Here is a 6,190-nt window from a genome sequence, read left to right as displayed (position 1 = left end):
CATAGTACCAGTGTACACAGGGTGGGGGTACAGGGTGATGCACGGTGTCAGTGGGCACAGGTGGGCTGCATAGTACCAGTGTACACAGGGTGGGAGTACAGTGGGATGCACGGTGTCAGTGGGCACAGGTGGGCTGCATAGTACCAGTGTACACAGGGTGGGAGTACAGGGGGGATGCACGGTGTCAGTGGGCACAGGTGGGCTGCATAGTACCAGTGTACACAGGGTGGGGGTACAGGGGGGATGCACGGTGTCAGTGGGCACAGGTGGGCTGCATAGTACCAGTGTACACAGGGTGGGAGTACAGGGGGATGCACGGTGTCAGTGGGCACAGGTGGGGCTGCATAGTACCAGTGTACACAGGGTGGGAGTACAGGGGGGATGCACGGTGTCAGTGGGCATAGGTGGGCTGCATAGTACCAGTGTACACAGGGTGGGAGTACAGGACGGATGCACGGTGTCAGTGGGCACAGGTGGGCTGCATAGTACCAGTGTACACAGGGTGTGAGTACAGGGGGGATGCACGCTGTCAGTGGGCACAGGTGGGCTGCATAGTACCAGTGTACACAGGGTGGGGGTACAGGACGGATGCACAGTGTCAGTGGGCACAGGTGGGCTGCATAGTACCAGTGTACACAGGGTGGGGGTACAGGGGGATGCACGATGTCAGTGGGCACAGGTGGGCTGCATAGTACCAGTGTACACAGGGTGGGAGTACAGGGGGGATGCGCGGTGTCAGTGGGCACAGGTGGGCTGCATAGTACCAGTGTACACAGGGTGGGAGTACAGGGGGGATGTGCGGTGTCAGTGGGCACAGGTGGGCTGCATAGTACCAGTGTACACAGGGTGGGGGTACAGGGTGATGCACGGTGTCAGTGGGCACAGGTGGGCTGCATAGTACCAGTGTACACAGGGTGGGAGTACAGTGGGATGCACGGTGTCAATGGGCACAGGTGGGCTGCATAGTACCAGTGTACACAGGGTGGGAGTACAGGGGGGATGCACGGTGTCAGTGGGCACAGGTGGGCTGCATAGTACCAGTGTACACAGGGTGGGGATACAGGGGGGATGCACGGTGTCAGTGGGCACAGGTGGGCTGCATAGTACCAGTGTACACAGGGTGGGAGTACAGGGGGATGCACGGTGTCAGTGGGCACCGGTGGGGCTGCATAGTACCAGTGTACACAGGGTGGGAGTACAGGGGGGATGCACGGTGTCAGTGGGCATAGGTGGGCTGCATAGTACCAGTGTACACAGGGTGGGAGTACAGGACGGATGCACGGTGTCAGTGGGCACAGGTGGGCTGCATAGTACCAGTGTACACTGGGTGGGAGTACAGGGGGGATGCACGGTGTCAGTGGGCACAGGTGGGCTGCATAGTACCAGTGTACACAGGGTGGGGGTTCAGGACGGATGCACAGTGTCAGTGGGCACAGGTGGGCTGCATAGTACCAGTGTACACAGGGTGGGGGTACAGGGGGATGCACGGTGTCAGTGGGCACAGGTGGGCTGCATAGTACCAGTGTACACAGGGTGGGGGTACAGGGGGATGCACGATGTCAGTGGGCACAGGTGGGCTGCATAGTACCAGTGTACACAGGGTGGGGGTACAGGGTGATGCACGGTGTCAGTGGGCACAGGTGAGCTGCATAGTACCAGTGTACACAGGGTAGGGGTACAGGGTGATGCACGGTGTCAGTGGGCACAGGTGGGCTGCATAGTACCAGTGTACACAGGGTGGGGGTACAGGGTGATGCACGGTGTCAGTGGGCACAGGTTGGCTGCATAGTACCAGTGTTCACAGGGTGGGGGTACAGGGTGATGCACGGTGTCAGTGGACACAGGTGGGCTGCATAGTACCGGTGTACACAGGGTGGGGGTACAGGGTGATGCGCGGTGTCAGTGGGCACAGGTGGGCTGCATAGTACCAGTGTACACAGGGTGGGAGTACAGGATGATGCACGGTGTCAGTGGGCACAGGTGGTCTGCATAGTACCAGTGTACACAGGGTGGGGGTACAGGGGTGATGCACGGTGTCAGTGGGCACAGGTGGGCTGCATAGTACCAGTGTACACAGGGTGGGGGTACAGGGTGATGCACGGTGTCAGTGGACACAGGTGGGCTGCATAGTACCGGTGTACACAGGGTGGGGGTACAGGGTGATGCGCGGTGTCAGTGGGCACAGGTGGGCTGCATAGTACCAGTGTACACAGGGTGGGAGTACAGGGTGATGCACGGTGTCAGTGGGCACAGGTGGTCTGCATAGTACCAGTGTACACAGGTTGGGGGTACAGGGGTGATGCACGGTGTCAGTGGGCACAGGTGGGCTGCATAGTACCAGTGTACACAGGGTGGGGGTACAGGGTGATGCACGGTGTCAGTGGGCACAGGTGGGCTGCATAGTACCAGTGTACACAGGGAGGGGGTACAGGGGGGATGCACGGTGTCAGTGGGCACAGGTGGGCTGCATAGTACCAGTGTACACAGGGTGGGAGTACAGGGGGGATGCACGGTGTCAGTGGGCACAGGTGGGCTGCATAGTACCAGTGTACACAGGGTAGGAGTACAGGGGGGATGCACGGTGTCAGTGGGCACAGGTGGGCTGCATAGTACCAGTGTACACAGGGTGGGAGTACAGTGGGATGCACGGTGTCAGTGGGCACAGGTGGGCTGCATAGTACCAGTGTACACAGGGTGGGGGTACAGGGGGGATGTGCGGTGTCAGTGGGCACGGGTGGGCTGCATAGTACCAGTGTACACAGGGTGAGGGCACAGGGGTGATGCACGGTGTCAGTGGGCACAGGTGGGCTGCATAGTACCAGTGTACACAGGGTGAGGGCACAGGGGTGATGCACGGTGTCAGTGGGCACAGGTGGGCTGCATAGTACCAGTGTACACAGGGTGGGGGTACAGGGGGATGCACGGTGTCAGTGGGCACAGGTGGGGCTGCATAGTACCAGTGTACACAGGGTGGGAGTACAGGGGGGATGCGCGGTGTCAGTGGGCACAGGTGGTCTGCATAGTACCAGTGTACACAGGGTGGGGGTACAGGGTGATGCACGGTGTCAGTGGGCACAGGTGGGCTGCATAGTACCAGTGTACACAGGGTGGGGGTACAGGGTGATGCCCGGTGTCAGTGGGCACAGGTGGGCTGCATAGTACCAGTGTACACAGGGTGGGGGTACAGGGGGGATGCACGGTGTCAGTGGGCACAGGTGGGCTGCATAGTACCAGTGTACACAGGGTGGGAGTACAGGGGGGATGCACGGTGTCAGTGGGCACAGGTGGGCTGCATAGTACCAGTGTACACAGGGTGGGGATACAGGGGGGATGCACGGTGTCAGTGGGCACAGGTGGGCTGCATAGTACCAGTGTACACAGGGTGGGAGTACAGGGGGATGCACGGTGTCAGTGGGCACAGGTGGGGCTGCATAGTACCAGTGTACACAGGGTGGGAGTACAGGGGGGATGCACGGTGTCAGTGGGCATAGGTGGGCTGCATAGTACCAGTGTACACAGGGTGGGAGTACAGGACGGATGCACGGTGTCAGTGGGCACAGGTGGGCTGCATAGTACCAGTGTACACAGGGTGGGAGTACAGGGGGGATGCACGGTGTCAGTGGGCACAGGTGGGCTGCATAGTACCAGTGTACACAGGGTGGGGGTACAGGACGGATGCACAGTGTCAGTGGGCACAGGTGGGCTGCATAGTACCAGTGTACACAGGGTGGGGGTACAGGGGGATGCACGGTGTCAGTGGGCACAGGTGGGCTGCATAGTACCAGTGTACACAGGGTGGGGGTACAGGGGGATGCACGATGTCAGTGGGCACAGGTGGGCTGCATAGTACCAGTGTACACAGGGTGGGGGTACAGGGTGATGCATGGTGTCAGTGGGCACAGGTGAGCTGCATAGTACCAGTGTACACAGGGTAGGGGTACAGGGTGATGCACGGTGTCAGTGGGCACAGGTGGGCTGCATAGTACCAGTGTACACAGGGTGGGGGTACAGGGTGATGCACGGTGTCAGTGGGCACAGGTTGGCTGCATAGTACCAGTGTTCACAGGGTGGGGGTACAGGGTGATGCACGGTGTCAGTGGACACAGGTGGGCTGCATAGTACCGGTGTACACAGGGTGGGGGTACAGGGTGATGCGCGGTGTCAGTGGGCACAGGTGGGCTGCATAGTACCAGTGTACACAGGGTGGGAGTACAGGGTGATGCACGGTGTCAGTGGGCACAGGTGGTCTGCATAGTACCAGTGTACACAGGGTGGGGGTACAGGGGTGATGCACGGTGTCAGTGGGCACAGGTGGGCTGCATAGTACCAGTGTACACAGGGTGGGGGTACAGGGTGATGCACGGTGTCAGTGGACACAGGTGGGCTGCATAGTACCGGTGTACACAGGGTGGGGGTACAGGGTGATGCGCGGTGTCAGTGGGCACAGGTGGGCTGCATAGTACCAGTGTACACAGGGTGGGAGTACAGGGTGAAGCACGGTGTCAGTGGGCACAGGTGGTCTGCATAGTACCAGTGTACACAGGGTGGGGGTACAGGGGTGATGCACGGTGTCAGTGGGCACAGGTGGGCTGCATAGTACCAGTGTACACAGGGTGGGGGTACAGGGTGATGCACGGTGTCAGTGGGCACAGGTGGGCTGCATAGTACCAGTGTACACAGGGAGGGGGTACAGGGGGGATGCACGGTGTCAGTGGGCACAGGTGGGCTGCATAGTACCAGTGTACACAGGGTGGGAGTACAGGGGGGATGCACGGTGTCAGTGGGCACAGGTGGGCTGCATAGTACCAGTGTACACAGGGTAGGAGTACAGGGGGGATGCACGGTGTCAGTGGGCACAGGTGGGCTGCATAGTACCAGTGTACACAGGGTGGGAGTACAGTGGGATGCACGGTGTCAGTGGGCACAGGTGGGCTGCATAGTACCAGTGTACACAGGGTGGGGGTACAGGGGGGATGTGCGGTGTCAGTGGGCACGGGTGGGCTGCATAGTACCAGTGTACACAGGGTGAGGGCACAGGGGTGATGCACGGTGTAAGTGGGCACAGGTGGGCTGCATAGTACCAGTGTACACAGGGTGAGGGCACAGGGGTGATGCACGGTGTCAGTGGGCACAGGTGGGCTGCATAGTACCAGTGTACACAGGGTGGGGGTACAGGGGGATGCACGGTGTCAGTGGGCACAGGTGAGGCTGCATAGTACCAGTGTACACAGGGTGGGAGTACAGGGGGGATGCGCGGTGTCAGTGGGCACAGGTGGTCTGCATAGTACCAGTGTACACAGGGTGGGGGTACAGGGTGATGCACGGTGTCAGTGGGCACAGGTGGGCTGCATAGTACCAGTGTACACAGGGTGGGGGTACAGGGTGATGCCCGGTGTCAGTGGGCACAGGTGGGCTGCATAGTACCAGTGTACACAGGGTGGGGGTACAGGGGGGATGCACGGTGTCAGTGGGCACGGGTGGGCTGCATAGTACCAGTGTACACAGGGTGGGGGTACAGGGGGGATGCACGGTGTCAGTGGGCACAGGTGGGCTGCATAGTACCAGTGTACACAGGGTGGGGGTACAGGGGGGATGCACGTTGTCAGTGGGCACAGGTGGGCTGCATAGTACCAGTGTACACAGGGTGGGGGTACAGGGGGATGCACGGTGTCAGTGGGCACAGGTGGGCTGCATAGTACCAGTGTACACAGGGTGGGGGTACAGGGGTGATGCACGGTGTCAGTGGGCACAGGTGGGCTGCATAGTACCAGTGTACACAGGGTGGGAGTACAGGGTGATGCACGGTGTCAGTGGGCACAGGTGGGCTGCATAGTACCAGTGTACACAGGGTGGGGGTACAGGACGGATACACGGTGTCAGTGGGCACAGGTGGGCTGCATAGTACCAGTGTACACAGGGTGGGGGTACAGGGGGGATGCACGGTGTCAGTGGGCACAGGTGGGCTGCATAGTACCAGTGTACACAGGGTGGGGGTACAGGGTGATGCACGGTGTCAGTGGGCGCAGGTGGGCTGCATAGTACCAGTGTAAACAGGGTGGGAGTACAGGGGGATGCGCGGTGTCAGTGGGTACAGGTGGGCTGCATAGTATCAGTGTACACAGGGTGGGAGTACAGGGTGATGCGCGGTGTCAGTGGGCACAGGTGGGCTGCATAGTACCAGTGTACACAG

Source organism: Pseudophryne corroboree, chromosome 2, assembly GCF_028390025.1.
Source record: "Pseudophryne corroboree isolate aPseCor3 chromosome 2, aPseCor3.hap2, whole genome shotgun sequence".
NCBI lineage: Eukaryota > Metazoa > Chordata > Amphibia > Anura > Myobatrachidae > Pseudophryne > Pseudophryne corroboree.
The sequence above is the reverse complement of the archived record's forward strand: the minus strand, read 5'-3'. Positions refer to the sequence as shown.